The 12,974-nt window shown below is 40.9% G+C and overlaps 1 long non-coding RNA gene across 2 annotated transcripts; it reads left to right on the top strand.

Annotated features, from left to right (window-relative positions):
* Positions 1 to 461: 461 nt before the first annotated feature.
* Positions 462 to 4,315, top strand: LOC105487596 (uncharacterized). 2 transcript variants are annotated; one of them, XR_011623011.1, is made up of 4 exons: positions 462 to 539; positions 911 to 1,019; positions 1,403 to 1,892; positions 4,101 to 4,315. It is a non-coding gene; the product is annotated as an uncharacterized lncRNA (long non-coding RNA). The 2 variants fall into 2 exon arrangements; XR_011623010.1 differs by lacking the exon at positions 462 to 539 and adding an exon at positions 546 to 631.
* The last annotated feature ends 8,659 nt before the right edge of the window (positions 4,316 to 12,974 follow it).

Here is a 12,974-nt window from a genome sequence, read left to right as displayed (position 1 = left end):
TGCCTTCCTTTTCCTTTTTTTCTTCCTTCCTTTTTTCTTTCTTTATTCCTTTCTTCCTTTCCTTCCTTCCTTTCTTCCTGCCTTCCATCCTTCCTTTTCTCCCTCCTTTTATGTTCATCACCTAACTATAGTTTATAATAACTCTGTATAAAATGAAGATTTTAAAATGTGAGAAGCATGTACTTCTGGTGCTGCTTAAGTAAACATAAACTCTGTAGTTTTATGTTTTTAACATAAACTCTAGTTTATGTTAAAAAACTATTATGTTAAAAATAAAATTATTCAGTGGTACTTCTTAAAAGATGGTGAGTAGCCTTTTGTCAGGGCCATCACAATAGATACGTGGTCCTCTTCAATAGGGTTTGGCAGTGGGGGTGAGAGATTAGATTAAGCTCCATTTTGAATGCAGCCTGGATGAGTGGGGACTTAACAGCTGCAGCTCAGGGTGGGGGTCCACAGATGGAAAATTACTACAAGGAAATACCAGGGCTCAGGGGATTCTGGCTAAACTGACCTAACAGGATTCTTACTGAAGACAGGTCAGGGTGGCCAGTATCATCGGGGGTGGTGGAGGAGGAGGAAATGGATCGATGTGGAGGGTGATCAGATGCCTGATCTGTGCCTAGATGGGGTTCGTGTTAAACTAACTGAGAGGGCTCTTGGTTGAAACTGGATTTTACAAGGAAGAGTATGGATGGGCTTGGAAGGGGTTTGAGGAACCTGAGTCAAGTTTGGCCAAGCAGAGAATCTCTGTCACCTCCTTCTCTATTAATTACAATAAAACCACCAATGAAACTCAAAGAGCAACTAACCAGGGATTCTGACAAGTTAACAATAGCAGTTATTTTAAGGAGAGGAGTCAAAAATTGAAGAAGCACTTTCTGTTTTATTTTCCTGTCTTATCTTCCAGCTTTGGGCTGGAGTCAGCCATTATGTGGGAATTCACAGGCAGCAAAACACCTGAGACACATCCATCGTCTGTCTAGAAAAATGGTCCCCTGAGACTGAGAGTGTGAGAGGTAATTTCCATTTCCTTTTAATACCTTTTTTTTCTTTTTCCCTCCTGGCCTATTCTTGTGGTAGCTCAGGTCCCAGGGCTCACTGCAGCAGTGGCAATGTGATAATTTAAAACCCCAAGAGAAAACTTATCTTTCCTGCCAGAGGCATAGAACTGGGTAAACATGAACTGGGTAAAGAGGACCCCGTGGTCTGAGAGTATGAAGACCCCCCCTGATTTTTTTTCTTTCTCTTGTCTCTGCTGAGGTGCAGTGACCATGACACAGGCACCTCAAGTCCTGAGTGAAAATCCATGGGAAGCTGCAGTGAACTGGGAGGGATCTCGGGGGAGACCGCTTGAGAAGAGAACCCTCTAATGCTGTGTATGAACTGACACACGCCCTAGGTGCATCTCCAAACCAGGCCTGTGCAGAGAAGACCCAAAGTATCATTGAAAAGCACCAAGCTGTGAACACTGTGTCAGATGTAAACCATGGCCAAGTCCTAGACAATCCCTCGAGGCCAATTCATGGGATTTTCCCAAACAGCGGAGGAAGGTGCCGTGATAGTGAAACTGGAATGCTGCCCATAAAAGCTGAAGGAGTGTGAGTTAACTGGGTTGAGGGACTATTACAACAACAGTAACAACAACAAAATGCAACATTTTGCAGAAGAGAAAATGTATTTTCTTTGGCAGGACACAGAATTTCGTAATACAACATTTAAAATATCGAGAATACAATCCAAAATTATTTGACATATGAAGAACCAGGAAATTGTAAATATTCAAAATAAAAGAACAATTAACAGATACCAGTGTTAAGATATCCTAGGTATTGGAATTATCAAACAAAATCTTTGAGGCAACTGTTATAAACATATTCCTTGAATTCAAGGTAAGCACTCTTGAAATAAATAGAAAATGAAGTTCTCATTAGGGAATGAGAAACTATGAAAAACTAGTCAAAGGAAAACTTCAGAACTGAAAAATACAATTGCTGAAATAAAAAATGCTTTGGGTGGGCTTACTAATAGAATGTTGATGACAAAGAAGAGTTGGGGAACTTGAATGTAAATGTTAAAAAAACCAATTTTAATAAAAGAAAGAAAATATAATGAATAGAATGCAAAATATAATACGCCTAGCCATAGCGATCTATGGGATAATATTAAAAAGTGTAATTTCCTGCCACTGCAGTGCTAGAAGTGGAGAAGAAAGACTTTGAGTCTCGAGGAAAAAAACCATTTGAAGGAATGATGACTAAAACCTTCCCAAATATGAGTCAAGACAAAAGTTTGCAGATTCAAAAAGTTCAGTGAATGACAAACAGAATTAATTCAAAGAAATACATCCCTAGACATCATATTAAAATGCTGAAAAATCAACGTAAAGAACAAAATTAAAAAAGAAAAATAGGATTTTTTACTATGCCCAAATGAATAAGAGTGTTCTCATAAAAACAGTAAAAAATAAATCCATCCGTTATTGTTTTCTTGTACATAAGGCATTTAAATCAACAAATAAAGTAGAGGAAAGGGCATTTTGCTTCTGAAAAAGGATGTGCAAAACATGAAGGAAAATACAAATTAGTGGGTAAATTATCTAAATATTTGGAACCTCAAACAAATATTTGGTTTGATTTTGAGGCAAATAAATGACTTGGTTGCTTCTTTTTAAATTCCCTCTGGCTCATAATAATGAAAACCAAGTGGAAATGCTGTAAGGTGGCTGGTTAAATAGAAGAAGGCTGGCTCGAGGAATCACGTATTATACTTTTGAAAGCCAGGGAGCCTTGGAAGCTTATTTAAAAACTATCATAACGGCAACATTTTAATTCTCTATTTTATTTGCTTATAATGATAATTCTTAATTGAGATTCTCTTGTTAGCACCCTGGTATGAAATTAAAGCCATATTTAACCAGCCTGGCAAATTTTTATATAATACTTGGAATATGAGTGATCCACTCAACCCGGTCTTATATTATCCAGTTGTCCCAGACACAAAGAACTTCATTTCTTCTTGTATCACAAATAATGATGGCAAAATTCCAAGTGGCTTAGAAGTGTGTTCCGGTATATATCTGAAATCCGGAGCAGTCCCCTAGGTATCTAGAATAAAGCTGGCTCTAAATTCAATGAAGTGAAGTTCCTCCTCTTGATTGAAGGCTTTTTATTAGCACATATTTTTTGTCTTTTTAAAACTCTAGGTTTCCAATTCCTAAAAGAAGAAAGCATTCTAAAGATAAAATTTGAATAGAACTTTAAAGACAAATTAGGGGAAAGCCTTTAATTGGTGAGCTATGGGTGAAATGGAGTTTAATTCTATATCCATTTGTAACGGATTCCATTTAAAATCTTGATGCTGAACTACAGATTGAACATCCATTCCACGGGTACTTTCACCACCTTACGTCATGTTTTAGAAGAGCATGGTTTGAAATCTAACATATTTAAATAACCCCCGTGAAAAAAGAGCAGCAGCAGCATGTTATAATCAGGGTTTACTATCACCTGAAGAAGAAAGAACAGATTAATTTATGATCAGCAAAACATAGGCTGAGAAAAATAAATAAAACTATATTTGTTATCAAAATTCAGTTACTATATGTCCTAATTACATCTACTTGAAAAGTATTTTTTCATAGCTATAGAGAGGGGAGGGGATTTGATCATTTTATAATCACTTTTGCTATTGTTTTTAAGGGGTTTTAGTAAGAAAAATCTAAATGGTGACAAAACATTTCAATATTTTTAATAGTTTTTCCTTTTTAGTTCTTACTAATGAGAACATCTGAATAAGGACTTAATGATTGCCTCTGAAATGAACAGGAAAACACAAGCATTTCATGTTTTTTTTTTTTTTTTTTTTGGTGAAGGCAAGAATTACTAGTAAATATGGTCTTGGATGTGGCTGGAGTTCATGCTACTGTGGAAAAGAGAGAAATGACACAGTATTTGCTCAGAGTTTTGAATCATGCTGCTAGAAATAAACACTGCATTTTGAAAACGTTTATGCATCCATTATATTAGTTTTGGAAACTGTGAAATTTATGCCAGTTAGTTAATAGAGAAAGCTCACTTTACTTTCCTCTTTTTCCACAGCCCAGAACCAATATATGTACAATTACCCACCTTCCTGTTCCACTCATGCAAACTAACAGAATATGAAGCAAGGAATAAGTGACTCTCTTTATTCATCAGGAGTTTTCTAATTCTGTGTCAATACATTTCAAATATTTCAGTCATGCTTGTCATTTGTACAAAGTTTTAAAATTCTGGAAGTCATCTGAGCTTGTAATCATTGCTCATACTGAAGAAATTTAAGCAGGTTTTTTATACATTAATATCTTAAACTTTAAAACTTCATAAAGATATATGGCAAAATAACTAGACTCATATTTTGATAGACATTGATTATGATTTTGGTAATAGTTTATTATAAAAGAAATCAGCAGATTTTTATCTTTGTAGACATAGACACATATATGTTCTCAGTTTTCACCTTCAGTATTCATTTGTCAGCATTTTTAAGGCTGCTCACCTGGGTTCTCAAAAGAAAGAACTAGGGGTAAAGTCATGGAGAATGAATAGAATGTGAAATAATTCTATTATTTATTAATTTGGAACCCATATTAAGATGTTAACAATAATTTGCTTTGATAAATCTCTTTAGGCCGTAATTACTTTGTGTTTTAATTCTCATTTGAAAAATTTCTTCTAGTTTAAATTGGAGAAATATCAAAAGAGAAGCAGAGTGGGTCACAAAGCTGTCAGGAGAATGTCCAGGCAGGGATGGGAGCCATGAGGAATTCTCCTAGTCTATGATAATTACAAAAATTACAGGTTATTCCTTAGGCCAGAAGGAATAAGAGTTATTCTACAAATTTGCTTCCAAGGAGATCTATAATAAAAGTCACACCTACTGTGTGATAGACCAGGCACAGCAGGCAGTTGGATAAAATCACACAGCAATGGCAATTTCTTCACCTACAATTCCACCTGCCTTCTCTGCTTTTTCTCTTAACCAGCCAGTGACCTTCCTGGAGGGTCTCAGGAAACATTACCTGGAGGTGAAAAACAAGATAGCTCATTTTTAAAACTAAGGCAAATTCTTAGGCTTCTGAAAATTGTGGTAGGGCCAACAGCTTTGAACACTCAAGCTTTTAGTCTCCAAGGGCCTTTCACTTGTGACTTGAACAGTGAATGCAAAAGTCAAAGCTCGATATAGGGTGAATGTCATGCAGGTCACAAAGTGGACCCCACAGCCCAGATGAAGGTTCTCTCAGCACCGAGAAACAGGACGAAGGGAGGGCTCAGGCCAGCAGGAGCCTGGGCAGTGGCCCGACCTCTCCCGGCATTCTTGTCCACCCACTCTAGATAGTTAAGTCCTGGCTCTGAGGAGTGGGTGACAGAACTGGTCCAAGTTAGGACCAAAAAACTGAGCACTGAGGGTTCTCTTCCCAGGTGAAGAGCAGCAGGAAGCCTGCCTTAGAAAGGACACCTCTGGTCCCCTTGGAGTGGCGGTCACCGAACAGAAGCAGGGCACAGCGGGTCCAGGCAGAGAGCCATAGAGATGGCTCTGCTGCAGTGACTCAATCTGTGTCCCCCAAAATTCAAGTGTAGAAATCATCACCCACAAAGTCACGGCATTAGGAGGCGGAGCCTTTGGGAGCTGATGAGGTCACAGGGTGGGGCCTTAAGAATGGGGTGCACGCCATTTGTCTTGGAATTTATGCTATGGGGGAATTGAATGCGCACTGTTGGTCTTCGAATTTATACTATCGGAGAATGGAGTGCAAGGGCACCGTTAGTCTTGGAATTTATACTATCAGGGAATGGGATGAATGCCGTTAGTCCTGGAATTGATACTACTGGGAAATGGGATGGGCACCATTAGTCTTGGAATTTATACTATTGGGGAATGGGATGGGCACCGTTAGTCTTGGAATTTATACTATCAGGGAATGGGATGAGCACCGTTAGTCCTGGAATTGATACTATCGGGGAATGGGATGTGCACCATTAGGCTTGGAATTAATACAGTCAGGGAATGGGATGAACGCCGTTAGTCTTGGAATTGATACTATGGGGAAATGGGATGTGCACCGTCAGTCTTGGAATTTATGCTACCAGGGAATGGGATGGGCACCGTTAGTGCTGGAATTTATTATATTGGGGAATGGATGGGCACCATGAGGCTTGGAATTTGTGCTATCCCGGAATGGGATGAACGCCGTTTTAGTCTTAGAATTTATGCTATCGGGGAATGGGATGGGCAACATTATTCTTGGAATTTATACTACCGGGGAATGGGGTATGCTCCGTTAGTCTTGGAATTTATGCTATGGGGGAGTGGCAGCTCAGACAAATAGAGAATTCACAGATCTTAATAATTCATTCATATCATATCTATTAAGCTGAAAAACAGTTTCTGTGTAATATCAATAAAAAAACGGTTTGGCACCTGATTTTCAATGTTTACGAAGTTGCAGGTGTGGACTTTATTCCAAATAAATATTTATTATATGCATCCCTTAGTTTCGTAACCACCGCTTTAGACATTCTTCTAAATAAAATGTTTTATTTCATTTATAAATTTCATTTTTTTAAGTGCTGCACTTATTATCTGAATGGTCTTCTCTTGTCAAAGGTTAAATATCTTCCCCTTTCTCTTCTTTTTTACAAAGGTAGCCAGACAAAATAAAACCCCACAATTAGTGTGAAGCACAACCAGTGTTTGATCTTCACATTCCTCCCGGCTTTGGGACTTGATTTTCGTGCTCTTCCCGGAGCAGGGGTCAGCCAACAGCCAGAGAAGCCTGCACTCCTGCGTTCAGTTCACGGCGTCTCAGTCTTTCCAGTTTTCATCCCCTCTGACTGGGCCATTTGCTGCCTGGGCTTGACTGCAGTCTCAGCTGCTACTAATTTCCAATTGCCAATAAAAAATGAAGAAGCCGCCATTAGCACCCGCAGGAGGCTTTCAGCTGCCTAGGAATGCTCCTGTGGCCGCTGCTACAAAGGACAATAAGCATTTTAAGGACGGATGGAAGCCGTCCCTTCCCCCCGCCAAGGCATTATCTCCAGTGACAGTGAATGCCAGATGTCTGGGAGGCCAGCCCGCAAGCCCTGTGGTTAGGCCATGCCCATATAAAAAAAAGGTCTCTATTCATTTTCTCGGCAAATGAGTAAGAACCCATTTCACACACAATTTTGAGCTCTGAGCAGCTTAGCGGGCAGTTCACAATCAGCACATCCTCTAAGAGCTCACAACGGAATCACGTGTCTGTGCACATGCCTGTGTGTGCGTGTGGGCCTGTGTGCGTGTGTGTGCCTCTGTGTGTGTGTGCGCCTGTGTGTGTGTGCATGTACATGTGTGTGCGTGTGTGTATGTTCACATGTGTGCATGTGTGTGTGCATGTGCCTGTGTGCCTGTGTGCGTGTGCACGTGTGCGTGTGTGCATGTTCACATGTGTGCATGTGTGTGGCTGTGTGCACGTGTGTCTGTGCATGTGTGTGTGCTTGTGTGCTTGTCTGTGCATGTGCGTATGTGCATGTGTGTGGCTGTGCATGTGTGCATGTGCATGTGTGCGTGTCTCTGTGTGTGTGTGTGTACATTATTCAGTGCATAGATATGGAGTGATAGTATTTCCAGCAGAGGGAATAGCAGGAACAATGTCCGTAAAGCCGGAAGAGCGCGTATTTTCTTCCAGACCCGAGCAGGGGAGGAGTCTGGGCAGAATGGAGGGAGACAAGAGGCCTGCAGTGCAAGGAGGTCAAAGGGCAGCTGTGGTCAGCGTGAGCATGGGGAGAAGTCAGCTGAACTTTTAAAAGGAGAGGCTGATGTCCTTGTTTATGCTTTTAGGAAGCTGCTCACAGGAGCCGGATGGCAGCTGGTGGTGGAGGCACCAACGGTGACCCGATCCTGGAGGGAGACCGCCTGGGATGATGAAGGAGAGGCTGAGAAGTGTGGGGCTTGTGTTTTGGAGGGTGAGCCAGCAGGATATACTAATGAATTGGCTATGAGATATGAAGAAATGAGGACATTTAAGAACCAACGTATTTTTTGACTTATATACCTGAAGAATGGTGGTGCCTTTTATTAATAAGGGGAAGACTAGGGATGGGGCAGGGTTTGCCTAAAGAGAAAGCTGAGTTTGCATGGCTTACTGGACATCCATGTGGAGCAGGGGTGGAACTCACACGGGTGTCAAGGTGTGTCCCTCGTTGGTGGGCACACGGGAGGGGTGGAGAAGCAGAGAGTGGGCGTGACTCTCCAGCACAGAGACAAAGAAAAGGAGGGCACACGGCTGTAATCCCAGCACTTTGGGAGGCCAAGGCGGGCGAATCACCTGAGGTCAGGAGTTCGAGACATGCCTGGCCAACATGGTGAAACCCCGTCTCTGCTAAAAATACAAAAATTAGCCAGTCATGATGGCAGGTTCCTGTAATTCCAGCTACTCAGGAGGCTGAGGCAGGAGAATCTCTGGAACCTGGGAGGCGGAGGTTGCAGTGAGCCGAGACTACACCATCGCACTCCAGCCTGGGCAACAGAGGCAGATTCCATGAAAGAAAAGAAAGAGAAGGGGAGGAGAAGGGGAGGGGAAGGGGAGGAGAAGGGGAGGGGAAGGGGAGGGGAAGGGGAGGGGAAGGGAGGGGAAGGGAGGGGAAGGGAGGGGAAGGAAGGGAGGGGAAGGGAGGGGAAGGAAGGGAGGGGAAGGGAGGGAGGGGAAGGGAGGGAGGGGAAGGGAGGGGAAGGAAGGGGAAGGAAGGGAGGGGAAGGGAGGGAGGGGAAGGGAGGGGAAGGGAGGGGAAGGAAGGGAGGGGAAGGGAGGGGGAGGGAGGGGGAAGAAGGGGGAGGGAGGGGGAGGGGAGGGGAGGGAAGGGGAGGGAAGGGAGAAAGAAGGAAGGAAAGAAGGAAGGAGAGAAAGAAAGAAAGAAAAGGAGAGCAGACCAGCAAGGGAGATGGAGAAGGCAGGAAGAAAACAGAAGCGGAGGTGTATGGTTTTCTACAAAAAGGTGCTTCATTAACTGTGTCACATGCTGCAGAGAAGCTGAGTAAGAGGGAGACTGAGAACTGACTATTTAATTTGGTTTAAAAAATAGAAAAGAAAAAAATTCAGGTTCCTGGCAACCTTGGCAAAATTTATTTCGATGACGTGGAGGAAGCCACAGTGTATTTGAAATGTTATAATGAGATATGGCATGAGGCTTTAGAGGCAATGAATAGACACATTTGAATAACAACTTGTGTCCATATTGTTGACTATACAACCATATAAGGTTCGAAAGAGCGTGGAATCTGTTCTAGTCTTCTTTACTGTATATTTCAGAAACGCTGGTGTACAGGCTGCATAAAAATAATGAAACACTGGGAATCTGTTTTCCCTAGAAAGTCAGCATGAAGTAAGTCTTGTGCAATACCGCAGCATGGCTACAAACGCAAACACATTGTAGAACTGGGACTCCACGGATTCTCCAAATGTCATGATTTCACCAGGCCCTTCCTTATATATAAGTCACTAATGCAATATAAAATAAAAATGTGTCTGTGCCATAGAATATTATAGCCTTAGTTAAATCAGTTTACTAGACAAAGGGTGCATTTAATTAATGATAACTTTCCCAGGCGTCAGGGGACTGCAGTGGACCAGATCACAGCAGGTGCCCGCCTCATCTTTTCATCTCACGAAAGCCTCTTCATCAATGGCTGGACTTTTTAAGCCACCCAGAAATAGATTTCTTAGTAAATTTTCCTGTAACAGGAAGAGTATATCTTGTACCATTGACCACAGAATGATACCCCAGCTGGGATCTTCTTTAAAAACAAACAAAAAACTCAGTTAACTATCATACCATCTTAAAGGATGAAGAATTCTTTAACATCTTTTGTTGGGAAGGTTTGCAGAGAAATCTGGTTGTTCATTGTCTCTTGTTTTCTTGTCTTCCAAGAAAATGTATTTCAGGCTTGAAAAGGAAAGAACCATAAAAGCACAGGCAGTGAAATGGGGCAGTCACAGTCATATTTGTTTTTTCCTCTATCATGGATCTTTTTGATTTAATGGTATAGTTATTAACCTGAGGGTATTTTGATATTAGCTGGAAAAAAAAAATCCAGATTCTTCCCTCTGCTCTTCCCTCTCCTACTGCTTCTTTGAGACACCTCCTTGGATGTGTGTGGTGTGTTTATGACTCAGGTAGTCTCAGGAGCAGTAAGACCTGGGACTTTATTTTCCCAGGCATACTGGGTAGAAGAGAAAGCCATGCCTGGGAGGCCAGAGGTGGGAATGTCAGTTAAATGTGGGCTGAGCATGCCAGGCATTAGAAGGGAAGGAAATGCAAGAAGGACCTCAGGTGCAGTGTCCAGGGGGTAATGGCAGAGGCCTGGTTAGTCAGGGTTTGGGGTCAAAGAAGGTCATGAGCGTGGGGCGAGGACAAAGTCCATTCACCAGAGGGAGTAGCCACTAACTGTGGAATGTAAGGAGCAGAACCAACTCCTGGGCCTCAGGTTGGACAGGTAGACAGCAAGTCAGCTTCTCACAACTTGTGCTGAGGTGTAATGATGGGTTTCAGACCCCAAACGGACTAAGCCACCATAGTGCTAGATGGAAATAAATCATAAGAAAATCCTACATAATGTAACACAAAGTAATAATAAAGCAACAGCAAGATTAAGTTATGACAGGACAGCTGCTGATGTGCTTTTTATTTTGGATAATGCAAGCTAAGAAATTACTAGGTCTGAGACATAAGATGACAAATTTCTTAAACTTCATTTATGTGTTGGAAAAGACTGATATAATTATAGAGGATAATTAAATTACATGATATAGGTCATGGAAAACCTTATATTTACAAGTTTGCTCATAAAATGTGAAATGTACTCACATTTCAGGAGTCAAACCACTGGCAATGTTTTCTGTTATTTGTATGTGGCCAGTTGCGTACAATGGACATTTTGACTTTAATAACATGTCATTCTTCCTGTAATGTTTCAACATGGCAGGAGTGTCCAAATTTCTAAAAATAAAGCTATGAATCACAGCAGAGTGATTTTTTCTTATAAAATTCTCCCTAAATTGTTCTGAAAAATCTTGAACATTTTTTTCCTTCTCTAATAGGTCATGTCTTTATTTGCCTGGTGATTTTCCATCCCATTTTCTACTTTCCATCCATTGCAGGTATTGTTTATTTCATTCAAGTAGAAATGCTCTTCCAATTGTAGATATTGTCTCCAGTTAATATTTTAATTGAGCTAAAATTTACTTCCAGTGAAGTGCAAAAATTGTGAAGATTTTTATAAACATACACTTGTGAAAGATACCGACTCAGTCAATCACCCCAGAAATTACTCATACCTAAATTCAAGTCTCCATCCTCCAAAGTCAACCACTATTCTGGCTGACTTCAACTGTTATAGATTAGTTTTTCCTGCTCTTGGGCTTCATATACATGAAAGCATCCAGTATGAACTCCTTCAGGCCTGTGTTCTTCCATTCAATATACTGTTTTAGAGGTTCATGCAAATTGTTACGTGAATCTTTCATTCTTTGTATTGCTGAATTGTGTTCCATTGTATCAGTATACCCCACTTTATTTCTTCATACCACTGATATTTCCATTGTTTCTAGTCTTCGACTATTTTGAATAACATTTTGTGTAAGTTATTTTATGGATGGGTATTTTCATTTCACTTGAGTAAAAACAAGAGCTGAATTTCTGCTAGTTTATATGGTTTGGCTGTGTCTCCACACAAATCACATCTTGAATTGTAGCTCCTGTAATTCTCATGTGTTGTGGGAGGGACCCAGTGGGAGATAACTGAGTCATGGGGGCAGTTTCTCTCATGCTGTTCTCATAGTAGTGAATTAGTTTCATGAGATCTGATGATGTCATGAGCGGTTTCCTCTTTTTCTTGGTTCTCATTCTCTCTTGCCTGCCACCATGTAAGAAATGCCTTTTACCTTCCACCATGTTTGTGAGGCCTCCCCAGCCACGTGGAACTGTGAGGCCATTAACCCTCTTTTTCTTTATAAGTTACCCAGTCTCAGGTATGTTTTTATCAGCAGCGTGAAAATGGACTAATACACTAGTTTTCCAAAGTAATTCAATTATATCAAACTTCCACTGGCAGTGGATCAGAATTCCAGTGTTCCACAACCATTCCCACACTTGGTATTTCCGATCTCTTTAACATTCTGGCCATTCTGAGGTTAGTATCTCATTGTGGTTTTTGCTGACATTTCTTTCATGATTAATGATGCTGAACACTTTTTGTTTATTGGCATCTTGTATATCTTTCTCTATGATGTGTGCAAGAATTTTGCCCATTTTTAGTGGGTTTTTAAATTATTTGTTTCTGGAAGCTCATTACATGTTCTGAATATGAAACCTTTGTCAGATGTGTGTTTTGCAAATATTTTTTCCCAGTCTGTGGCTTGCCTTTTCATTTTTGTAATCATGTCATTTAATGCGCAGAAGTTTTTCATTTTGATGAAGTCCAGTCTCTAAATTTTTCCTTTCACATGTAGTGTATTTCTGCAACCAGTCCAAGGTATCTTTGCCAGTCCTAAGGGTGAAAAGACATTTCTCTGTTTTCTTCTGGAAACTTTATAGTTTTAGCTTTCATGATTCATCTCTAATTAATTTTTGTAGGGTTACAAGGTAGGAGTTGAGGATAATTTTTTTCATATATTTATCCAGATGTGAAAACACAATTTTCACAATTTGAAAAGGCATTCCTTTCTACATGTAACTATTTTAGTGGTCACTGTCTCAAATATAGTGGCTCTGTGGTTGTTGTGAGAAGTCAGGGACTCCGAACGGAGGGACTGGCTGAAGCCGCGGCAGAAGAACATAAATTGTGAAGATTTTTTTTTTTTTTTTTTTTTTTTTGAGACAGAGTCTCGCTTAGTCGCCCAGGCTGGAGTGCAATGGCGCGATCTCGGCTCACTGCAAGCTCCACCTCCCGGGTTCACG

This window comes from Macaca nemestrina, chromosome 5, assembly GCF_043159975.1.
Source record: "Macaca nemestrina isolate mMacNem1 chromosome 5, mMacNem.hap1, whole genome shotgun sequence".
Taxonomy (NCBI): Eukaryota; Metazoa; Chordata; class Mammalia; order Primates; family Cercopithecidae; genus Macaca; species Macaca nemestrina.
This window is presented reverse-complemented; position numbering and strand designations above follow the sequence as displayed.